The sequence below is a fragment of the Pan paniscus genome, chromosome X, assembly GCF_029289425.2.
Source record: "Pan paniscus chromosome X, NHGRI_mPanPan1-v2.0_pri, whole genome shotgun sequence".
NCBI classification, from domain to species: domain Eukaryota; kingdom Metazoa; phylum Chordata; class Mammalia; order Primates; family Hominidae; genus Pan; species Pan paniscus.
The window spans coordinates 80371965-80396628 of record NC_073272.2 but is presented as its reverse complement, the minus strand read 5'-3'; the positions used below and the strand labels follow the sequence as shown (position 1 = coordinate 80396628).

Genomic DNA, 24664 nt, shown 5'->3' with positions numbered 1-24664 from the left:
TGAGGCAATGCCTCACCCTGCTTCGGCTCACACACTGCACCCACTGTCCTGCACCCACTGTCTGGCACTACCCTGTGAGATGAACCCAGTACCTCAGTTGGAAATGCAGAAATCACCCGTCTTCTGCATCGCTCACACTGGGAGCTGTAGACTGGAGCTGTTCCTATTCGGCCATCTTGGCTCCACCCCCATAATAACTTTTTAAAAAGATTTTAAATTACTAATATTCAACACTTCATGAAGTTGCATGTCATCCTTGCATAGGGACCACACTAATTTTCTCTGTAGCATTCCAACGTTAGTATACGTGCTGCCGAAGCAAGCACAATATAGTCAATAACAACATAATTGTACATTTTAAAATAGAGAGTGTAAATGGATTGTTTGTAACACTAAGAATAAATGCTTGAGGGAATGGATACCCCCAAAAATTATATGGTTAAAAAATATGACTACCTATTGTACACTTAAAAACAGTTAAAATAAAATAGTATGTCATATAAAAATTTATCAAATCAACATAAAGCACAGAGAATTATTTTAGTAAGATGCAAAATCTTTCCTATCTAGGTTAAAGACAATAAATAGCAAACCAAGGAAATGAAGCCTATCAAAATTGAGAAAACTTTGCTGAGATATTAAAACATGTAATAGCTTTTCAGACTCACACATTATAAAACAAGTCAAACAAAAATTGCCTTCCAAGTTTGCACTTTCATTATGCTCTTTCATTTTCTGGAACAGACTGACACTACTTTATTTTGGAGGTCTGTGAGGTCAGGACTAATTTCATAATATTACTAAGATGTTATTAACATGCAATATATTCATCATTGATAACTTCAAATGAATCAATAAAGAAGCAATTAAATTTTTTCTTAGTTTCAATTTTTAATATGGTAAATATTTGAAGAAATAACTCATAAAACAATGTTCCTTGGAGACCTCAATACATTCAAAGAGTGTATTAGTCAGGGTTCTTTAAAGAGACAGAACTAATAGGATAGACGAATATGTAAAAGGAAGTTGATTAGGAGAATTGACTCATGATTACAAGGTGAAGTCCCACAATGGGGTGTCTGCAAGCTGAGGAACCAGGAAACCAGTCCAAGTCACAAAACTTCAAAATTAAGGAAGCCAGTAGTGTGGCCTTCAGTCTGTGGCTGAAGGCCAGAGAAGGCCCTGGCAAATCACTGATGTCAGTCCAAGAGTACAAAAGCTGAAGAATTTGGAGTCTGATGTTCAAGGACAGGAAGTATCCAGCAAGGGAGAAAGATGGAGGACAGAAGACTCAAGCCAGTCTAGTCCTTCCACATTCTTCTGCCTACTTTTATCCTAGCCGTGCTGGCAGCTGATTAGATAGTGCCCACCTGGATTGAGGGTGGGTTTGCCTCTTGAAGTCACTAACTCAAATGTTAATCTACTTTGGCAACACCCTCCCAGACACACCCAGGAACAATACATTCTTCAATTCAATCAAGTTGATACTCAGTATTAACCATCACAAAGAGTATAAAGAAGTTTAGAAACAAAAACAAAACAAAACAAAAATCCTCTGAGAACTGCTGCTTTGGGATCATATTAATAGTGTCCATGAGAAACAGAAGCATGTACACAATCATATTTCTCTAAAACTATTGTTCTTAAATATAGTCTCAAACATTTATATTACCTATCATTTTTAACCAAAGTAACTTCTATTTCACAAAGAAAACTGAGGGGTGGGTAACCAAGAATGGCCTGCCACACACCAGCATATAGCAGAGTAGGAGAGTTCATGGATATGCATAACACACATTTTAAAGCCACCCACATCTCATATACAGCATTTCAAAGTGGCAAGAATGAGCATATTATCATGACCTAAAGATACAGTTTTGCGGTCATGTGCAGTGGCTCACACTTGTGATCCCAGCACCTTGGGAGGCCAAGGTGGGAGGAGCACTTGAGCCCAGGAATTTGAGACCAGCCTTGGCACCATAGTGAGAACCCATCTCTATAAAATAAAAAATAAAAACGTTAGTGGGGTATGTTTTATTTTATTTAGAAATGATGTAGACATCTAGTGAATCCATTGATTAACTCAATTCAGTATGAGTCCAAGGTTTTAAGTTACCTAAAGATCTAGAAAATTATCTGGAAGCTGACATACTGCAAAGCATAAATACTATTGAAACATAGTTAATCAGAATAATGATTTAATTTGGTTAAATGCAAATTTACATATGTCATAATCTTAAACATTAAGTAATGCTAGTTTAATTGATCAGTAAACCTGCATAAGTCTAGGAAAAACATACCCATGTAGAATGGAAATGTATACTTGTATTATACTTAACGCTGATTAATCAGAGAAAAAGACATGGCTATTTTATACAGGCAAAATTATTAAACTGCTCTGGTTTGCCAAAGTATTAGCTAAATTATGTAAACTTGGATTTGTATGCAGTTTTAGTCTTCTGCTTATGACTAGCCATTTATTGCTGCACCATTTATTGAATAGGAATCCTGTCCCCGTTACTTGTCTTCTTCAGGTTTGTCAAAGATCTTATGATTGTATGTGTGTGTTCTTATTTCTGGGTTCTCTATTCTGTTCTATTGATTTATGTGTCTGGTTTTGTACCAGTACCATGCTGTTTTGGTTACTGTAGCTCTGTAGTGTAGTTTGAAGTCAGGTAAATTGATGCCTCCAGCTTTGTTCTTTTTGCTAAGATTGCCTTGGGTATTAGGGCTTTTTTTGTTTCTATATGAATTTTAAAATAGTCTTTTCTAGTTCTGTGAAGAATGTCATTGGTAGATTCATAGACATAGCACTGAATCTATAAATTTATTTGGGCAGTATGGACATTTTAATAATATTGATTCTCCCTATCCATGAGCATGGAATGTTTTACCATCTGTTTGTGCCATCTCTGATTTCTTGGAGCAGTGGTTTGTAGTTCTCCTTGTAGAAATCTTTCACTTCCTTAGTTAGCTGTATTACTAGGTAATTTTTTTGTGTGTGTGTGACAATTATGAATGGGAATTCATTCCTGATTTGGCTCTCAGTTTCGCTGTTGTTGGCATATAAGGATGCTAGTGATTTTTGTACATTAATTTTGTATCGGACAACTTTGCTGAAGTTGTTTATCAGCTGGAGGAGCTTTTGGGACAAGACTATGAGGTTTCTTAGATATAGGATCATGTCATCTGCAAACAGAGATAGTTCGAATTCCTCTCTTCCTGTTTGGATGTGTTTTTTTCTGTCTGATTGCCCTAGCCATAACTTCCAATACTAGGTTGAAGGAGTGGTGAGACAGGACATCCTTGTCTTGTGCAGGTTTTCAAGAGGAATGCTTCCAGCTTTTGCCCATTCAGTGTGATGTTGGCTGTGGATTTGTCATATATGGCTCTTATTATTTTGTGGTATGTTCCTTTAATAGTTTATTGAGAGTTTTTAACATAAAGAGGTGTTGAATTTTATTAAAAGCCTTTTCTGAATCTACTGGGATAATTAAGTGGTTTTGTCTTTAGTTCTGTTTATGTGATGAATCACATTTATTGATTTGCACGTGTTAAATCAATTTTGCATCCCAGGGATGAAGCCTACTTGACCATGGTGAATTAGCTTTTTGATGTGCTGCTGCATGTGGTTTGCAAATAGTCTTTTGAGAATTTTTGCATCGATGTTTATCAAATATATTGGCCCGAAGTTCTTTTTTTGTTGTATCTCTGCCAGGTTTTGGTATCAAGATGATACTGGTCTCATAGAATGAGTTAGGGAAAAGTCCCTCCTCCTCAATTTTTTGGAATAGTTTCAGTAGGAATGGTACCAGCTCTTCTTTGAACATCTGGTAAAATTTAGCTGTGAATCTGTCTCGTCCTGACCTCTTTTTTGCTGTCGTTGGTAGGCTACTTATTAGTGCCTTAATTTCAAAGCTCATTATTGGTGTGTCCAAGGATTCAATTTATTTCTGGTTTAGTCTTAGGAAGGTTTATGTGTCCAGGAATTTATCCATTGTGTCTAGATTTTCTAGTTTATGTGCATATGGGTATTCATAATATTCTTCAATAGTAGTTTGTATTTCTGTGGGGTCAGTGGTAATATCCCTCTTGTCATTTCTAATTGTGTTTATTTGAATTCTCTCTTTCCTTCTCTATTCTTGTCTGCTTGTCTTATTTTAAAAAGACAGTGTTCAAGCTCTGAGATTCTTTCCTACACTTGGTTTATTCTGCAATAATACTTGTGATTGCATTATGAAGTTCTGTAGTGTGTTCTTCAGCTCTATCAGGTTGGTTATGTTCTTCTCTATACTGGCTATTTTGTATGTCAACTCCTGCCATGTTTTACCATGATTTTTAGTTTTCTTGCATTGGGTTACCATGCACTCCTGTAATTCAGTGAACTCCTTTCTTATCACTTATTCTGAATTCTACTTCTGTCATTTCAGTCATCTCAGACTCAGCCAGGTTCCAAACCCTTGGTAGAGAGGTGATGCGGTCATTTGAAATAAAGAAAGTATTCTGACTTTTTGAGTTTTCAGCATTCTTGCACTGATTCTTTCTCATCTTTGTAGACTTATTTACCTTCAATTTTTGAGGTTGTTGACCTTTAGATGGTCTTTAAAATTTTATCCTATTTGATGACCTTCAGGGTTTGATTGTTGTATAAGGTGGATTCAGCCAACTGGCTTCATTTCTGGACGATCTTATGGGGCCAACATTCAGCTTCCAACTCCTGGACTGCATGCTCTAACTCTAGGGGACTTGTATTAGGCCCCGGCATTGTTCTCTGACTACTCAAGGTTTGGAGGCTACTGCAGCTGGAGGACTGAGGTGCAGGAGCTCTAGCCCAATGTTAGTGGATGCAGGGGTGCCAGCCTCCCTGAAGGAGTTCATCACAGTGACAAAGGGAAGGCAGTTAAGGAGTAGTGGGGGGCCTCTGAGGGAGACTGTGTGTGCTGTTGCACTGGAGGTGATGTTGGTTTGGGGCAGGCTGCTGGCCAGTGCAGGTCTGGGTGCCTTCTCTGTGCCCTGCAAGTAGGAGTGATGGCTCAGGGTGTGGGAGGAGACCCCGTTCTCTGGGCAGCATTAGCCACAAGATTGGGGAACTGGTGGGGTGGAGCTTGCTGGCTCTGTGTCCACCAAGGCTCCATCTACAATGGTGGTCTGCAGGGGTCGTGGGGCTACGGCACTCCCACGTGCTGGCAGGGCAAGTAAAGCAAAATCCGCCTGTGCTGACACACACCAGCAAACTGATGTGGGGAATTGCTGTGGGTTCAGGGAAACCTGCAGTATAGGGAGGGAACATGCCGGCTGGTGCACAGCTGTAGGGACCACCACATTGGAGCTCTCCACCTGTCAAGCATGATTCAATGGTGCAGAAGCTATGATTTGTAAAATGTTTCTAAGTTGGATTCTTCAAGCATGCATTTTTAGCACACTGAAAATCTTAAATACTCAGTTTCCTTAATTTCTTGGAATTTTAGAAATATTTAATTTATATAAGCATTTATTTATCTGTGTAAGCCATACAGAATAGAGGTCCTTTTATTTATTTTTTTTGAGGTTTCAACATTTTTTTCAAGTTTTTTTAAGTGATGTTAATTACAGCATTTGAAGGGGAGGATCTAATTCCACACAAAATGGAAGACTCTAAAATGTACCCATTAAATTGCTAAAAAACAAATTGAGTGGTGAGAATACAGCAGAAGTCCAATTTAGATTCTGAGTGCTGTCACCATGTGATTACAATCACACAGACACTCCCAAGCTTATAGCTGGAGCTCCTGGAAGCTATTTCATAGTCTGGTGCAAGGGCAAAAAAAACACAACACAAGAAGGAATAAGTCCTGAATTATTGGTTTCATCACATCTACCTTCTCCACCCCAAAATGGCACAAAAGAAAGAGTGACCACACCCTGCAGACCTTTTGGTGTAAAAGAGATGATGATGAACTGGGGTGGGAACAGGACATGAAGATCTGTCTAAAAAAGTCCCATTCAGGTGAGCTTGTACACACCATCAAGCAGCAAGCCTCTCATCAATTAGGGTTACGAAACCATGGTTCGATTCTCAGGAAATCACAATTTCATTCATTTACTCAATATGAATTTACAAAGTGCCTACATATTATCAGCTTCCACTTGCAGCCATCTCTAGATGAAAAAGAAACCTGGCATCTCAAAGGGGCCACCAAGTTCTCCCCGAGTCTACCACTGAAAGAACCTTTTTTGGAAATGCGTTTCTTCTGTACCTCTGGAAGGGTAACATCTTAAAGCTGAATCATCTTTAACCTGGAGGGGTAACATATTTAGCAATACTTGCATCCCAACATTAAAAGATAACACTAAATTCTGAAGGTAGCCATGCTGCAAAATAGTTTAAAATTAAACAATTGTACAGTATTCATTTATGCTTGAAATTCCAGTCCTAGACCAAGCTTGTGGCCACCAGCATTGACGTTCTTGCCATCCAGAAGAGCTGACAGTGTCAGTTTGATACCTGGCTTTAGAGTCTGAGTGTATCCTAAACCTATCAGGCTGGAGTTGTTCACTTTAGCCGAGAAGCAGGCGTCAGGGTCAATCTGATACTTGGCTGCTATTCCGAAGCGCGTGTTACTGTTTCCTGCTGTCCAGGCAAGATTGACGGTGGTCTCCAACTTCTTGCTCACTTTCTGGTAAATGGAGCCGCCAAACTCTCTCCCGTCATTCACATTTGTGTGAAGCTGGAATTCATCAGTCTTGTAGCCAACTGCAAAGTTGCTCTGGGTCACTCGGGATTTTGTAGTCTCAAAATTCATCTGATAGCCGGCCGGCCAGCCCTCGTAACCCAGCACCAGAGCACCCCGGATGGAAGGCCCAGCAATGTCGAAAACCATGTCGCAGCCCAGGTTAATGTGCTCCCGCTTGTACCCTGTCTTGATTTTAGCATTTTTTTCCCCAGTGTTAGGTGAAAAGGATGAATCGAAGGTCAGCTTCAGTCCACGTGCAAGCTGATCTTCCACAGTAATCTTGGTGCCTAGTGTATTGTCGGTGTTCCATTTGTCTGTAAACGTGAGGCCATACTCAGTCCATCTGTACTTGGTTTCCAGACTGCCCGTCACTTTGGTGGTGGTCTGTGTTGGCTGAGCCTGAGCTTGTAAATTCCAATCCATTCTCACATTTTGTTTTCAAATCAAGCTTTATTAAGCCAAATCCATAGCCCTCGGTGAAGACATCCCTGGCAGATTTGCCAAGATCAGCATACGTAGGTGGCACAGCCATCTTCTGCTCAGAGGCGGTGGTGGCGGGCTCAGGGGCGGCTACGGCAGGGGCTGCAGCGTGGAGGCAGGGAGGTCCTTTTAACTTAAGTAACTTTATGATATAATTTATTTTTTAAGGTAAACATTACTTGCTTTTATTTATTGTGTTAGAAATAATATAATAATTTATTAACAACATCTGAAGGTAGAAAATCACACGCTCACATGGGAGGTCAAGATCTTTATAAATTACAGGCACATAAATATGCAGACACAGAGGGGTTTACAGCTTCTATTCCAAAATTTCAGCCATGTGGCCAAAAGCAGTGACTCACACCTATAATTCTAGCACTGTGGGAGACCAAGGCAAGAGAATCACTTGAGCTCAGAAGTTTGAGAACAGCCTGAGCAACATAGTGAGACCACAACTCTACAAAAAAAATTTTAAATTAGCCTGGCTTGGTGGTGCACGCCTGTAGTCTCAGCTACTTAGGTGGCTGAGGATTGCTTGAGCCCAGGAGATCGAGGCTGCAGTGAGCCGTGATTGTGCCACACCACTCCAGCCTGGGAAACAGATAAAAACCCTGTCTCAAGAAAACAAATAAATAAACAAAAATTTCAGATATTAATTAAGAATAAACACAGAAACACAAAAAATCGCCAGTCTAGATATCAAAGAGCTAGTCCCCTTCCTGTTAGACAAAAAAATTCCTAATTATTTGAACTTAATTAAAATAGACAGACAAGACAACAAATTGAAAAAAAAAAAACTAACAAATACGATTCCCTGTTGTCTCTCACCCAACATAGATATTATAAACATTTAATCCACTTACACATATCATTGATAAGAGTACAAAATCAAATTCCTCATGTATGGTCAGACTATAAAACCAAATTCCCAGTAATTACTCCTAGCTATGATACATAACTTATTAGCCACAAATGAACAAAAACAAATGGAATCAAAACACAAAATTAGTAAAGATGAAGATCAAAACTAGATAAATAGGAAGTCAGCAGTGCTGGCGAGGAGTGGTGGCTCACGCCTGTAATCCCAGCACATTGGGAGGCCATGGCAGAAGGATTGCTTTGAGCTCAGGGGTACAATACCAGCTTGGGCAACATGGTGAAACCCCATCTGTACAAAAAATACAAAAATTAGCCAGGCTTTGGTGGCTCATGCCTGTAATCCCAGTTACTCTGGAGGCTAGGGCTGGAGAATAGCTTGAGCTTGGGAAGTGGAGGTTTCAGTGAGCTGAGATCGCACCACTGCACTCCAGCTTGGGTGACAGATTGAGACTCTGTCTCAAAACAACAATAACAACAAAAAGAAAGTCAGCAGTGCTATATTGCCAATTTGGAGTCAGCTTTAGAAGCCAAGAAAGACTGGTCTGGGCTTAAACCGCTTATGAGGTGCACTTCTCTCGTTAAGTTTGCTTGGTTCCATTAGAAGAACTCACTAGGCATCTCTGGAAAACTGTTAAGAGACAATTTTCAAAAAAAAAAGTAAAATCATGAATGTCATACAAATATGTTATATATTTCATTTAGCCATGAGGAAACAACACAGATATGACTACTGGTTCGAAAGAGACTCTGAAGAACAAATAAATTTAAAGATCAGAAAAATTAAAATAAATGTTCAAATGGAAGCAAAACTGCTTTTTTCTAGTAGGATGAGGGACCAAAAAAGAGAAGTTATTTGGACTTCTGGATAGACAGAATTTGCAAATCCATAAATAAGAAGTATTTTTCATTGTTACCATTTGTTTACAGTTTACAGAGTTATAAAATAGCTTTTAGAATCAGAAAACTCAGAGAGGTGTTCTCTAGAGTCTAGAAAATGGATTGTTTTCCAGTGAAGCACTTTTTTTTTCTACAGAGCGTGGTCTCTAGATTCTGTCAAACTTAGGTTTAAAACTCTGCTATTACTGTTCGCTAGTTGTACAAACTAAAGTTCAGTGCATAACTGTTTTCTCCCTCAGTTCCTTCATCTATAAAAGAGTAATAATAATACCATTCTCTTGGGATTGGAAAAGTGTAATGAAATATGCATTAAAGAGTGCCTGTCTTATAGTAACTGCTCAATATATAATATTGTTATTAGTAAATTCGTGACTTTTGAACCTAGCTACTTTCTTTTCCTCTTCTGTAACTTTTGTCATAATTTCACAACCCTAAATTATGAGAAGCAGAAAAACACACTGGAAAGAGTATAGATTTCAGACTTAAACAGATCTGAGTTTATATCTAGGTTCAACTATTTATCAACAATGTAATTTCCGGCAAGAGATTTAAACTGTCTATTCTGTTTCCTCATATGCGAAGTGTGATAGTAAAAATTATCTCATATAATTGCTGGAATAATAAAAATAAGACAAAATAGCAAAGTGGTCAGTTTTGGGGGAACAGATGGTGTTTGGTTACATGGATAAGTTCTTTAGTGGTGATTTGTGAGATTTTGGTGCATCCATTACCCAAGCAGTGTACACTGTACCCAATGTGTAGTCTTGTATCCCACAACCCCTCCCACCCTTTCCCTTGAGTCCCCCAAGTCCATTATATCATTCTCAGGACTTTGTGTACTCATAACTTTAGCTCCCACTTATAAGTGAGAACATACTATGTTTGGTTTTACATTCCTGAGTTACTTCACTTAGCATAATGACCTTCAACTCCATTCAGGTTGCTGTGAATGCCATTATTTCATTCATTTTTATGGCTGGGTAGTATTGCATGGTGTATGTATACCATATTTTCTTTATACACTTGAATTATGGGCGTTTCGGCTGGGTCCATATTTTTGCAATTGTGAATTGTGCTGTTACAAACATGCATGTGCAAATGTCTTTTTCATGTAATGACTTCTTTTCCTCTGGATAAATAACCGGTAGTGGGATTGCTGGATCAAATGGTAGTTCTACTTCTAGTTCCTTAAGAAATCCCCATACTGTTTTCCATAGTGGTAGTAGTTTACATTCCCACCAGCAGTGTAAAAGTGTTATCTTTTCACTACCTCTATGTCAACATCTATTCTTTTTTTATTTTTTTAATTATGAACATTCTTGCAATAGTAAGGTGGTAAAACATTGTGGTTTTGATTTACATTTCCCTGATAATTAGTGATGTTGAGCATTTTTTCATATGTTTATTGACCATGTGTATATCTTTTTATGAGAATTGTCTATTCATGTCCTTAGCCAACTTTTGATGGGATTGTTTTATATTTTCTTGCTGATTTGAATTCCTTGTAGATTCTGGACACTAGTCTGTTTTCAGATGCAGTTTGGAAAGATCTTCTCCCACTCTGTGGATTGTCTGTTTACTCTACTGATGATTATTTTTTTGGCTGTGCAGAAGCTTTTTAGTCTAATTAAGTCCCATCTATTTATTTTTGTTTTTGTTGCATTTCCTTTTGGGTTCTTAGTCATAAACTCTTTGCCTAAGCCAATGTCTAGAAGAGTTTTTTTGACGTTATATCCTACAATTTTGTAAGGTTTCATGTCTTAGATTTAAGTCTTTGATCCATCTTGATTTGATTTTTGTATAAGGTGAGAGATGAGGATATGGTTTCATTCTTCTACATGTGGCTTGTCAATTATCCCAGCACCATTTGTTGAATAGGATGTCCTTTCCCTACTTTATGTTTTTGTTTTCTTTGTCAAAGTTCAGTTGGCTGTAAGTATTTGGCTTTATTTTTGGGTTCTCTCTTCCGTTGCATTCATCTATGTGTCTATTTTTATATCAGTACCATACTGTTTTAGTGACTATAGCCTCTTGGTATAGTTTGAAGTCAGATAATGTGGTCCCTCCAGACTTGTTCTTTTGCTTAGTCTTGCTTTGGCTATTTGGGCTCTTTTTGTTCCATAAAAATTTTAAGATTTTTTTTCTAGTTCTGTGAAGAATGGTGATGGCATTTTGATGGGAATTGAATTGAATTCATAGATTGCTTTTGGCAGTATGGTCATTTTCACAATATGGATTCTACCCATGCATGAGCACGAGATGTGTTTTCATTTGTTTGTGTCATCTATGATTTCTTTGAGCAGTGTTTTATAGTTTTTCTTGTAGAAATCCAAGAAACTGGGTAGCCATATGCAGAAAACTGAAGCTGGACTCCTTTCTTACATGTTACACAAAAATTAACTCAAGATGGATTAAAGATTTAAATGTAAAACCTAAAACCATAAAAACCCTAGAAGAAAACCAAACCGTTTCTGTGAAGCCAGTATTACCCTGATACCAAAACCAGACAAAGACACATCAAGAAAAGTAAACTACAGGCCAATATCTCTGATGATATTGATGCAAAAATTCTCAACAAAATACTAACAAACTGAATTCAACAACATATTAGAAAGACCAAGTGGGATTTATTCCTATAATGCAAGGATTGTTTAACATATGCAAATAAATGAATGGGATACATCGTATCAACAAAATGAAAGATAGAAACTGTATAATCATTCAATTGATGCTGAAGAAGCATTTGATAAAATTTGATAAAATTCAACATCTTTTCATGATAAAAGCCCTCAAAAACTGGGTATAGAAGGAACATAACTCAATGTAATAAAAGAGAAATATGACAGACCCACAGCTAGCATCTATCCTACTGAATGGGGAAAAACGTAAATTTTTTTTCTAAGTTCTGGGACATGACAAGGATACCCACTGTCAACATTGTTATTCAATATAATAAGAGGAATATATAAAGGGCATCCAAATTGAAAACTAAATACTAAAATTATCTAGATAATGTGATCTTATATTTGCAAAATCTTAAAGACTCCACAGGAAAATCATTGGAACTGATAAACAAATTTAATAAAGTTGCAGGATACAAAATCAACATTAAAAAACATTAACATTTCATTATGCCAACAGTGAACAATGTGAAAAAGAAATCAAGAAACTAATCCTATTTACAATAAAATTTACTAATAAAATTTAATATCAAAAAATTAACCAAAGAAGTAAATTATCTTTATAGTAAAAATTATAAAACACTGATGAAAGAAAATGAAGAGGACACCAAAAAAAAAGAAAAAAAATTATGTATATGGATTGCAAGAATAAACATTGTTTAAATGGTCTTACTTTTCAAAGCAATATACAGATTCAATGCAATCCCTATCAATATACCAATGACATTCTTCACAGAAATAGAAGAAAACTATTCTAAGATTTATATGAAACAACAAAAGACCCAGAATAGCCTAAGCTATCCTGAGCAAAAAGAACATAACTGGAGAAATCATATTACCTAACTTTAAATCATACTACAGAGCTATAGTAACCAAAACAACATGGTACTTGCATAAAAACAGACACATAGAGCAAAGGAAAACAATAGAGAACCCAGAAACAAATCTACACACCTAATGTGAACTCATTTTTGACAAAAGTGCTGAGAATATACATTGGGTAAAACATAGTCTCTAAGATAAATGGTGCTGGAAAAACTGGATATCCATATGCAGAACAATAAAGCTAGACTCCTATATATCAAAATATACAAAAGTCTAATGAAACTGGATTATATACTTAAACCTAGGACCTCAAAGTATGAAACTATTACAAAAAACTTTGTGGAAGCTCTCAAGGAGTTTGGACTGGGCAAAGGTTTCTTGAGCAATATCCCACAAGCACAACCAATCGAAGCAAAAATAGACAAATGGGATCACATTAAGTTAAAAAGCTTCTGCACTGCAAAAAATACAACCAACAAAGTGAAAAGTAAATGTACAGAATGGGGAAAATATTTACAAGATAGCCATGTGACAAGGGAGTTATAACCAGAATATATAAAGAGCTTGAACAGCTCTAGAGGAAAACGTCTAATAATCTGATAAAAAAAATGGGCAAAAATTTGAATAGACATTTATCATAAGAAGACATACATATTGGAAAACAGGTATATGAAAATGTGCTCAGCATCATTGATTATCAAAGAAACACAAATCAAAACTACAATGAGAAATCACCTCACTCCAGTTAAAGTGGCTTATATTTAATAGACAGACAATAACATGATGGCAAGGATATGGGGGAAAGGGAAGCATTGTATACAGTTAGTGGGAATGTAAATTAGTACAACTACTATGAAGAAGAGTTTGGAGGTTTTTCTAAAAACTAAAAGTTGAGCTACCATATGATTCCAGCAATCTCACTGCTGGGTGTATACCCAGAAGAAAGGAAATCTGTATATCAAAGAGATATCTGCACTCCTATGTTTGTTGCAGCACTGTTTACAATAGCTAAGATTTGGAAGCAATCTAAGTTTCTATCAACTGATGAATGGATAAAGAAATTGTGGTACATATACACAATGGAGTAATATTCAGCCATAAAATATAAGATTCAGTCATTCACAACAACATGGATGGAATGGGAGATCATTATGTTAAGTGCAATAAGCCAGGTGGAGAAAGATAAACATTGCATGTTTTCACTTATTTTTCAGATCTAAAAATTAAATCAATTAAAGTAATGGACAAAGAGAGTAGAAAAAAGGTTACCAGAGCCTAGGAAGAGTAGTATGGGGTTGAGGGGTGTGTGGAAATGGTTAATGGGTATAAAATAATTAGAAAGAATGAATAAAACCTACTATTTTATAGCACAAATATAGTCAATAATACCTGAATTGTACATTTTAAAATAACTCAAAGAGTGCAATTGGATCGCTTCCAACTCAAATAATAAATGCTTGAAGGGATGGATACCCCATGCTCCATGATATGCTTATTTCACATTGCAAGCCTGTATCAAAACATCTCATGTATTCCATAAATATATAAACCTACTATGTATCATAAAAATAAAATAAAATAAAAATAAAAAACTTTTAAATTTGTTTGTATTAAAAATGACATGAAAAAGAGGACTTTATAACTGATACCATACAAATAAAAAAAAGATCATTCTAGACTACTATGAGCAACTCTATATTCACAACTTGAAAACTTAGAGGAAATGGATAAATTCCTGGAAATATACAACTCTCCAAGATTGAATCAGGAAGAAATAGAAATCCCAAACACACAAATAAAAAGTAGTGAGATAGAAGCAGTAGTAAAAATTCCCTCAACGAAACAAAAACAGGATTAAATGGATTCACATTCTAATTCTATCAGATTTACAGAGACGACCCGATGCAAATCCTCCTGAAACTTTTCTAAAAAATTGTGGAAATGACTCCTCTCTTACTCATTCTACAAAGCCATTAACACCCTGTTTCTTTAAAAATGTATTGAGGTATGATTGAGATACAAAATGTTGTATATATTTAATGCATATAACTTGATAAGTTTGCGAATACGTATAAGCTCTGAAACCATCATCACAGTCTATGCCATAAATGTATTCATCACTTCCAAAATTTTTTTTCTGATTTCTTTCTTTTTTCTTTTTCTTTTTTTTTTTTTTTTTGAGACGGAGTTTCACTCTGTTGCCCAGGCTGGAATGCAGTGGCACCATCTTGGCTCACTTCCACCTCCGCCTCCTGGGTTCAAGAGATTCTTCTGCCGCAGCCTCCAGAGCAGCTGGGACTATAGGCCAGTGCCACCATGCCCGGCTAATTTTTTTTTTTTTTGTATTTTTAGTAGAAATGGGATTTCACCATATTGGCCAGGCTGGTCTCGAACTCCTGACTTTGTGATCCGCCTGCCTTGGCCTCCTAAAGTGCTGGGATTACAGTCATGAGCAACCGCACCCGGCCTTCTGATTTCTTTATTCATTATTATTATCATTAGTTGTTTTGTGATATGAAAACTTCACATAAAATTTACTGCCCTCTTAGGAAATCTTTAAGTGCAAAATAGCATATTGTTAACTACAGTGTACAATATAGTATTGTTAAGTGTACAATATAGTATTGATAACTATAGTATTGCACATGCACTATCCTGTACAAAACTATGTGTCGTTTGACTAAACCCTCCATGTTGCACTTGTTTCTTACAAGGAATGAAAATCGCATCAAAATTATAATTTTCCAAAGAGAAATTTTTATGTGTGATTGTTTTCCCAAATCATCAAATTTAACTTTGATGTATGTTTTCACCTTCTTGTAAATCACAGAAATCATTATAGATATCTTGTTTTAAATCCTCTTTACTTTTAATTTAGTGCATTTGAATCTCCTAAATGCACATATCACTGCAGTTCCAGTCGACATTTATTTTTGTTTCTGTTAATATTTAACTGAATAACCAGCCTGTTAATCTGACTTGATTTACTACTATTATATATTCTAACAATTGAAATAATAATATTAACATTATCTATTACAAATGTAGGCTGATTTGCAGATAAGATACTGATTTCATGTGTTCTACAAAATTCAGCTTCTATGCTCATCTGTACTTTGCATTTTTCTTCAATATGTTTTTGCATAAGACCTCTATTAGACTAAATTAATATCAGAGAACTGGTGTGATGTTAATGATGAAAATATGCAAAGGAGGCTGATATATTAGTATTCACAATTATTAGGATCTTGGAAGGTAAGAATTGCACTGTCTTAACTTAGTAACTGCCAGGGGGATGATCTTTATGATTTCTTGGGTACTGACTATGGCTACTATGTAATAATTTTCCCCAGAAAAATGTGGGAATAAATTAAAATCAATTTAATTACTACTAGGGCTATTTTTTCTTAAGTTAAATTGACTTTAAATCACTAGTCCGATTTAAATAATCTTTTATTCCTTAGAAAAGTTATATCCATGCCATTGGTATTAACCATAATTCATGTTCTTCATGACTCAAAGGTAAACATCAATTTCAGTTTAGAGACCACATGATGTAAAATTATTTATGTTTGCAAACAAAAATGAAATAAAATAGACGAAAATGTTAACATTGGGCATCCCTGGCCAGTGACATTATGAGATACTTAATTTTTTTTTGTATTTTGAATAATTTAAACATTTTCCAATATAGAACAAATTAAAACACTAATTTTTTTTAAAGTACAATGAAATAACATGACTGATTTTCCAAATTTCCCACTTTTCCAAATGTTAACTACTAAACGTTTACCTGTGGATAACTTGAACTTAGTTCAGTCCCAAGTTCCGGGGCAGGCTTGAGTAAATGAAGGGTGAAGAGAAGGAAGTTTATGACAGTAACTTACTGGCCACATTTCTTATATCTGCTACAGGTGCCACTCTGACCTTGATAATTGAGTTTCTTTTGTACCCCAATCTGCAATGTCCAAGTCTCTGTCATTTCTTAGTGGGCATCCCTGATGTTGACAACCTGAGTGCTAGACTTCTGTCATCATTTAGATGTGTAAATTCAGGAAAAACTGGCTTCTGTGGGTCACAATTTAATACTTATTTTATATTCTAGTTAGTTACATTAGAAATTTGAGAGCTTCCTGGGAGGAAGTTATGAACAACTTTACGGGATTCAGAATTATGGCAAACATTATTCAGATTTTCTGCAAATGTGCATTTTTAGGACAGAGGGTGTCTAACAATCATCAGATTCTCAAAAGGACTGTGTGTAAAGCCATTCTTGCATTGCTATAAAGAAATACCTGAGACTGGGTAATTTATAAAGAAAAGAGGTTTAATTGGCTCATGGTTATGTGGGTTTTACAGGAAGCATGGTGCTGGCATTTGCTCAGCTTCTCGCTTCTAGGGAGGCCTCAGGAAGCTTAATATCATGGCAGGAGGTGAAGGGGGATAAGGTATGTCACATGCCAACAACAGGGGCAATGGAGAGAGAGTAGGCAGATGAGGTGCCACATACTTTAAAATGACCAGATCTCATGAGAGTTCACTATCATGAAGACAGCAGCAAGCCATGAGGGATTTATTGCCATGATCCAAACATTTCTCACAAGACCCATCTTCATAACTGGGGATTGTAGTTCAACATGAGATTTGGGCAGGAACAAATATCCAAACTACATCAGACTGTAATTCCAAGAAGGTTAAGATATGAGATAAAACTTTGTTCATTTACACAGAGATAATTTTAAAACAGAGAGATGATAGATAGAGGCAGAGTGAGAATGAGATGACATTATTTGACCATTTACTAGGTGCTTAGCTCTCTACATAAATTAGCTCATGTAATCCATACAACTCTCATATGAGGTAAATAACAATGACCATAATTTTTCCATTTTAAAATAAGAAAACAGATTATTAGATAAGTAAAATCACTGGAAAGTCATATAACTAGTGGAGATGGAATATGAAATTATTGTTTTCTGACTTCAAGAGTTATCACCACTGTGCCACTGTTTCACAAACTGCAGAGTTTCTGTTATCTCTGGGGATCCACCAATGTATTTTCAAAGTCTAAGAGTCCTCTATGAGAGTAAGGTTTGTATTTTTATTTTGTTGATAATTTAGAATAGAGTCTGTACAATATATTTTGAATCATTGGAATAACCCTCTTGTAATTGAAACTGCTGTATGATTTCATTGATTTTAGGATTCATGTTTACAGTTTCTTAGTGATAGAATTAGCACCAAAAGATCACATAAATTGACAATTTTTAAATTTTATTGTGATTTTTTAAAAAACTGAGACATCTAAAGATATATTCTTAGGCGTTCTTGAGTTCTCAAGTCTGAGAAACACTATGTTATAATTTTCCATCATTTATTTACTAATTCATTAAATATTAAGAACTTATAATGTGCTAGATGTCTCAAAAAACAAACCAAGTAAACAAAGTGTTTAAAGCAGAAGTGGGTAATCAGCTGTGTCAAATGCTGCTGATGGGTAGAATTAGATGAGGACTAAGAACCGAACATCAAATTTGGTAACACGTAGATGAGGACTAAGAACTGAACATCAAATTTGGTAACATGTAGGTTATTAGTGACTTTAACAAGAGATTTTTTAATGGAGTGATGTGGAAAAGTCCTTACTGGAGTGGATGGAGGAGTCAATGGTGATGTAGGCAAGTAAAAACAAAACTCTTTTAAAGACTTTTGTTCTTTTTTTAAAGAATATATTTTTTTGTGTATATTTAGGGTATACAATATGTTTGTTATGGGATATATATAGATAGTAAGAAGGTTACATAGTGAAGCAAATTAACATATCCATTATCTCACATTGTTACCCATTTTGTTTATGTTGCATGAGCAGATAAAATCTACTCATTTAGCATAAATCCCATATTATAATTTTGTTACTTATAGTCCTTGTGTTGTACATTAGATCTCTAGACTTGTTCATCCTACATACCCACTCTCTGCCCTCAACACCACCATCCCTGGTAACCGTTTTTTTTTTTTAATTTTTTATCCCTATATATTTGAATTTTTAAAAGATTCCACATGTAAGTGAGATTATGCAGTATTTTTCTTTCTGTGTCTAGCTTAGCTTATTTCACTTAGCATAATGTCCTCCAGGCTCATCTGTGTTGTGGAAACATCTTGTTCCTTTTTAGAGCTGAATAATATCCCTTTGTGTATACTTAACAGCAGTTTCTTTATCCATTTGTTAAATGATGAATATTTAGATTGCTTTCATATCTTGCCCACTGTGGCTAGTGCTGCAACAAACATGAGATTGCAGATATTTTTATGAGGTGGTGGTTTCATTTTCTTTGAGTATGTGGTGAAATGACAGATTGCTGGGTCATATGACAGTTCTCTTTTTAGTTTTTTAAGGAACCTTCATAGTGTTTTCCATGATGGCTGTACCAATCTACATTTGCACCAACAGTGTACAAGAGTTCTCTTTAATCCACAGTCTTGCCAACATTTGTTAACTTTTGACTTTTTGATAATAGCCATCCTAACAGGTGTGAGGCGATATATCATTATGGTTTTGATTTCATTTCCCTTATGATTAATGACATTGAGCACTTTTTTCATATAACTGTTGGCCATTTTTTCTGTCTTCTTAGGAGAAATATCTATTCAGATCTTTTGTTCATTAAAAAAATTAAGTTATTTGTTTTTCCACCATTGAGTTATTGGAGTTCTTTATGAATTTTGGCTATGTAACACCCTTATCAGATAAATGGTTTGCAATTTTTTTTCTCAATCAATAGACTGATGTTTCATTTTTTTTATTGTTTCCCTTGCTGTGCACAAAGTTCTTAGTTTGATGTAGTCCCTTTTATTTTTGCCTTAATGGCCTGAGCTTTTGGTGTAATATCCAAAAATCGTTGTCAAGGCCAATGTCCAGGAGCTTTTTTCTTATGTTTTCTTCTAGGAGTTTTATAGTTTCTGATCTTATATTTAGGTCTTTTATCTATTTTTAGTTGATTTTTGTGTATGGCACAAGATAAGGGTGCAATTTTATACTTTTGCATGTGGAAATCCAGTTTTCCCAGCACCATTTATTGAAGAGATGATCCTTTCCTTATTGTGTCTTCTTGATGCCCTTGTGAAAAATTAGTTGACCAAATATGTTTGGGTTTATTTCTGGGCCCTCTGTCCTGTTCCACTAGTCTATATGTCTGTTTTTATGTCAGTTTCATACTGTTTTGATTGCTATAGGTTTGCAGTATAATTTAAATTAGGAGGTATGATGCCTCCAACTTTGTTTTTCTTTCTCAGAATTGTTTTGGCTATTTGGAGTCTTTTATGGCTCTATACAAATTTTAGAATTTTTTTAAATTTTTGTGAAGAATGACTGGGATTTTGATAGGGACTTCATTGAATCTGTGTATTACTTTTGGTAATATAGACATTTTAACAATAATAATCATTCTGAGCTGTGAGCACAAAGTATACTTCAATTTGTTTTACATCCTTGATTAAACCTAGGTATTTTTGATGCAATTATAAATGGAATTATTTTCTTTATTTCTTTTTTCTGTTAGATTGTTATTTATATATAAAAATGCTACATATTTTTGTATTTCAATTTTGTACTCTGCAATATTATTGAAGTCATTATTAGTTCTAACAGTTTTTCTTGTGTAATCTTTGGAGTTTTTTTTAAATATAGGATTATATGATCTGCAAATAGATAGTTTTACTTTTTGGTTTCTAATTTAGATACCTTTTATTTCTTTTTCTTCTCTGATTGTTATTGCAAGTACTTTCAGTACTATGTTTAATAGAATTGGTGAGTGTGGGCCTTCTTTTGTTGTACCATATCTTAGTGGAAAAGCTTTCAGTTTTCCCCCATTGGTTGTAATGTCAGCTGTTGGTTTTTCATAAGTGACCTTTATCATGTTGAGGAAATCTTCTATACCTAATCTGTTGAGAGCTTTTATCAAGAAAAGATGTTGGACTTTGCCAAATGCTTTCTTTATGTCAATTGAGATAATCATGTGATTTCTATATTCCAACCCATTAATGTGGTGTATCACATTGATTGATTTGTGTGTGTTAAATGAGACTTGCAAGCCAGAAATAAATCCCAGTTGGGATTTATTTTTTTATGAGGTGGATTTGGTCAGCTAATATTTTTTATGAAGTGGATTTGGTCAGCTAATTTTTTTATGAGGTGGATTTGGTCAGCTAATATTTTAATGAGGATTTGTGTTATTATTGCTCATTAGAGAAATTTGCCTGTAATGCTTACTTTTTTAAATTATGTCTTTTTTCAGCTGCAGTATCAAGGTGATGCTCGCCTTATGAAATGTGTTTGGTAGTATTCCCTCCAGCTCTATTTTCTGAAAGAGTTAAAGAAATATTGGTATTAACTTTTCTTTGAATGTTTGATAGAATTCAGCTGTGAAGCTACACTTGCTTCTTTTAAAATTCTCTTTGTGTTTGATTTTTGACAGTTTGCTTATTGTGTATTTCAGAGGGAACCTCTTTGAGCTGAAGCTATTTGGAAACTTTTTAGCTTCATGGATCTAAATATCCATATCTCTCTTGAGACTTAAGAAGCTTTCGGCAATTATTTTATTAAATAAGCATTCTGTCAATTTCTCTGTCTCTTTTCCTCTGAAACCCCCATAATGCAAATACTTGTTTACTTAATGGTGCCCCATAAGTCCCATAGGATGTCCTCACATTTGTTTCATTCTTTTTTCCTGACTGAGTCATTTCAAGAAGCCTGCGTTCAAGTTCATAGATTTTTTTTCCTTTGGCTTCACCCAGTCTGCTTCTGAAGCTCTCAGTTGTATTTCTTATTTTATTGATTGAATTTTTCAGCTTCAAGATTTCTGGGTTTTCTTTTAGTGATATCTATCCCTTTGTTGAATTTCTCATTCAGATCATGAATTGTCTTTTCGATTTCAGTAAATTGTCTATGTGTATTCTCTTGTGTCTTGTTGAGTTTCCTCAAGATTATTATTTTGAATTCTTTTTTCAGGCAATTCATACATTTCCATTTCTTTGAGTTACTGGAGAATTATCACGTTCATTTGGTGGTGTCATTTTTTCTTGCCTTTTTACATTTCTGGTGTCCTTGCATTGGTATCTCTGCATCTGGTGGTGTAGTGGCCTCTTCCAAATTTTACAAAGTGGCTTTCATAGGGGAAGATTTTCACCTGCAAATGGGCTTGAAGGTGCTGCTTGGGTATGGTGTGGTGGCTCTGGTTTCATGTGTGTGCAGTGGTGTAGCCTCTGTGCAGGTTTTTCGGTTGTGACAAACATTAGTGATAACTGCATGTGCTTAGTGTTCTAGGCTGCAGCAGTGCCAGTAGCTGTGTATATTATTAAGGCCAGGGTTTTGGGGATGTTTTTTCTTGTATTCCTTACAGATGGTAGACTTAGCTGAGGAAATCTCTGTTGGAATTGGGTCTGACATGACTCACAGGCAGCCATGGTGCACTGGGATCCATGGCACCGGTGTTCAGAGTGGCTGTGGAGCCATATTTCTGGGCTCAGTTTCTTGGAAAACTGCCTGGAACTTGAAGCATAGGTTTACTCTCCAAGACACAAGTGGGTGCAGTTCTTCTACTAGCCACGATCTGTTGCTCTGAGGCAAACCTCAGAAGTTTGGGCTCAAATGGTTAGAAAGTAGCTGTGGTTCTAATCCTGGGGGAACAAGCCACACCACTGGCATGGCTCTGAGGAAGAAGAGGGGTCCAGAGGCTTGGGCCATTAGGAGCAGGTCACTGCTGCAATTCAGAACACAGAACCAACAGGGCAATGCAGCAGCTCAGGCTCTTTCTGGGGGATGAGGTACCACACAGTGGTGACTCTGGACCCTGGGATGATAGGGTACAGCAGTAGTTTAGGCTCTGTAAGATTAGGTTCAGCAGAAGCAAGAACACAGAAATGGCAATATGCTGATGTGCCTTGGGCCCTAGGAGGCAGAAAGCAGTGAAGCAATAATCTCACTTCCCAGAGGGACAGAGTGCCTCAGCAACTCAAATTGTGGGGGACTAGTCCAGTTCTACGTACGCAGGGTACTGTGGCTATTTGGTCTGAAGTGTGGGGGGCACATCTCAGCCAAGGCATTGATTCCCTAGGACACAAGTGTGCCATGTCCTCTTAGCCTCAGAAAGTGCCAGTGTGCCAAAGGCCTGAGGTTCCCAGGGGGACAGGGTGCTGCTTTGGCTATGGTGCAGGAGGTTCAACTGCCCTTGTAGTTCAAGGCTCCATATCCCTGGAGGTGGTGCAGAACTTCACCTCAGCCTTAAGAGCAGGATGCACCAGAGACTGGAAAGGAGGTTGGAGTCGCTCTGCTGTTGCTTGGTCCCAGGGGGTAGGGCATAGAAGCAGCTCTACTTGGGGATGACTGGTGCACAACTGGGTGGACATGATGCAGTGGTGGCTGAGCCTGTGGGATGGAGGGACATAATGGCTACTCACCGCTGTAATGTATATACTCTAGCCGTGGCTCTGGTTCCAAGATGGGGTAGAGCAATAGCAACATGGGGTATGAGATGGAAGCAGGTGAGGAACAGTATTGGCTTCTTCTCTTGGGAAAGCTGTGTGTGGATTATAAGGAGCTCCCTCAGCTGGTCTCTGAGCCTCAGAGGACTTCAAGAGTTTCCAGTAGCAACAACTGAAGGTGGCTGTGGTGGCAATGGTGGCTGCTGGAATCCTCTTGCTTACCTTTTCCCTGCAGGAAGAAGACCCTCCTTGTTGTGAGCTGATCTGACTGGGGGAATGGAGTGACAGAGGTGATGTTTCCTTTCTGTAAATGTGGCCATCCTGGGTTTTTTGCTCTTCAGGAATTCTGCTGTTTCTTTGCTGTTCTCTGGTGCTCTCTTTTTGTTATTTTGGTAAAAACATTATTGTTTATTTATTGTTTTGTGTTTTGTTTTTGGGGGTATTAGGAGCATCTAGTTGGCCATGTTGCTCGAAAGTTTTGTTAAGAAGAGCAGAGAAATGGGGTAGTTAGCTAAAGAGTAACGGGTAAACTAGACAATAGTTCTTATAGATGAGAGATATTATAGCATGTTTGTATCATTATAGAAATAATAAATAATGATGAATAAATTAATGATACGGGAAAAATAGCAGTTAATTATCAAAGTTCTTGTGCAGGCATGGGGATACAAATCTGTTGCCAAATAGAGCAATTGATCTCAGATACGAACAAAAATTTGAATAATAATGAAAACTACAATTTCTTCCAAATATACTACATGCAGGAAACTATTCTAAGGGTTATTAACTCACTTTATTCTGCTGACAACTTAATGAGGGAGACAGTCTTTTTCCAGTTTTCTATATTAAAAAAACTGAGGCACGGAGATGCTAAGTGATTTGCTCAAGGTCACACAGCTTGGAAGTAAAGAAATCTAGAAGTTGAAGTATTTGAACACATGTGCAGGTAGTTTGGTAGATTTAATGTTGGAAAAATGACATTGATCTTGTCTGTGTGCTTCTATCTTCTTAATTAAATAAGAGGTAATGTGATCAGAAAGAGTGAAGACAAGAGAGCAGTATTAGAATTTTGAGGAGAGTAGAGGAGTTATAAAACATTTGTCTTGAAGAGAGGGGAAAAGAGAACGATGAAATAAATGTAACAGGATTTCCAAGATTGGTAATGGACATAATTATAAAGTTAGAGCAGCCAGTATGAATTTGTATTGTTTTCCAGCTATATTCTGCTGCTTGGTTCAGGTGTACAACAGGTACAAAAGGGGGTTAACTAGATTTGGTGATTTGTTAGGTGAGTAAGATAGACAGAAAAATGAGGCCTAAGTGATGGACATGGAATCTAGCTGGGTAAGGTGATAAGTAACATTATGGAGTTGACAGACAGTGAAAATGTGGTAGAATCAATGGATTAGGGATTTTGATAGATTTGAAAAACATAAATCTAGCTCTTATACAGCTGCAACAAGTTGTTAATATAGAAGAATCTCATCTTACTTTAAATTCTGGCCTCAATACAGGAGGTATTAGGTACCAAAATGATTGCAAGACAGATTGCCCTATGTAAATTGTTAGTGTCATGGTTCTTTCACTCTGGAATCTCCTGACTCGTTGAAGAATTTAAAAGGGAATAGAGAGAATAATTTATGAGGATTTTTTTTGAGAGAGAGTTTTGTACTACTATGAGTCCCCACATCCTCTTAATGGGGGAGA

General features: G+C 36.4%; 1 non-coding gene and 1 pseudogene across 1 annotated transcript; both read right to left on the bottom strand.

The window, feature by feature from the left end:
• Nucleotides 1-219: 219 nt before the first annotated feature.
• Nucleotides 220-326, bottom strand: LOC112438540 (U6 spliceosomal RNA). Its single transcript, XR_003026955.1, has one exon. It is a non-coding gene; the product is annotated as a U6 spliceosomal RNA (small nuclear RNA).
• A 4454-nt stretch (nucleotides 327-4780) lies between these two features.
• LOC129395255 (voltage-dependent anion-selective channel protein 1-like) lies at nucleotides 4781-7273 on the bottom strand (annotated as a pseudogene).
• Nucleotides 7274-24664: the final 17391 nt, after the last annotated feature.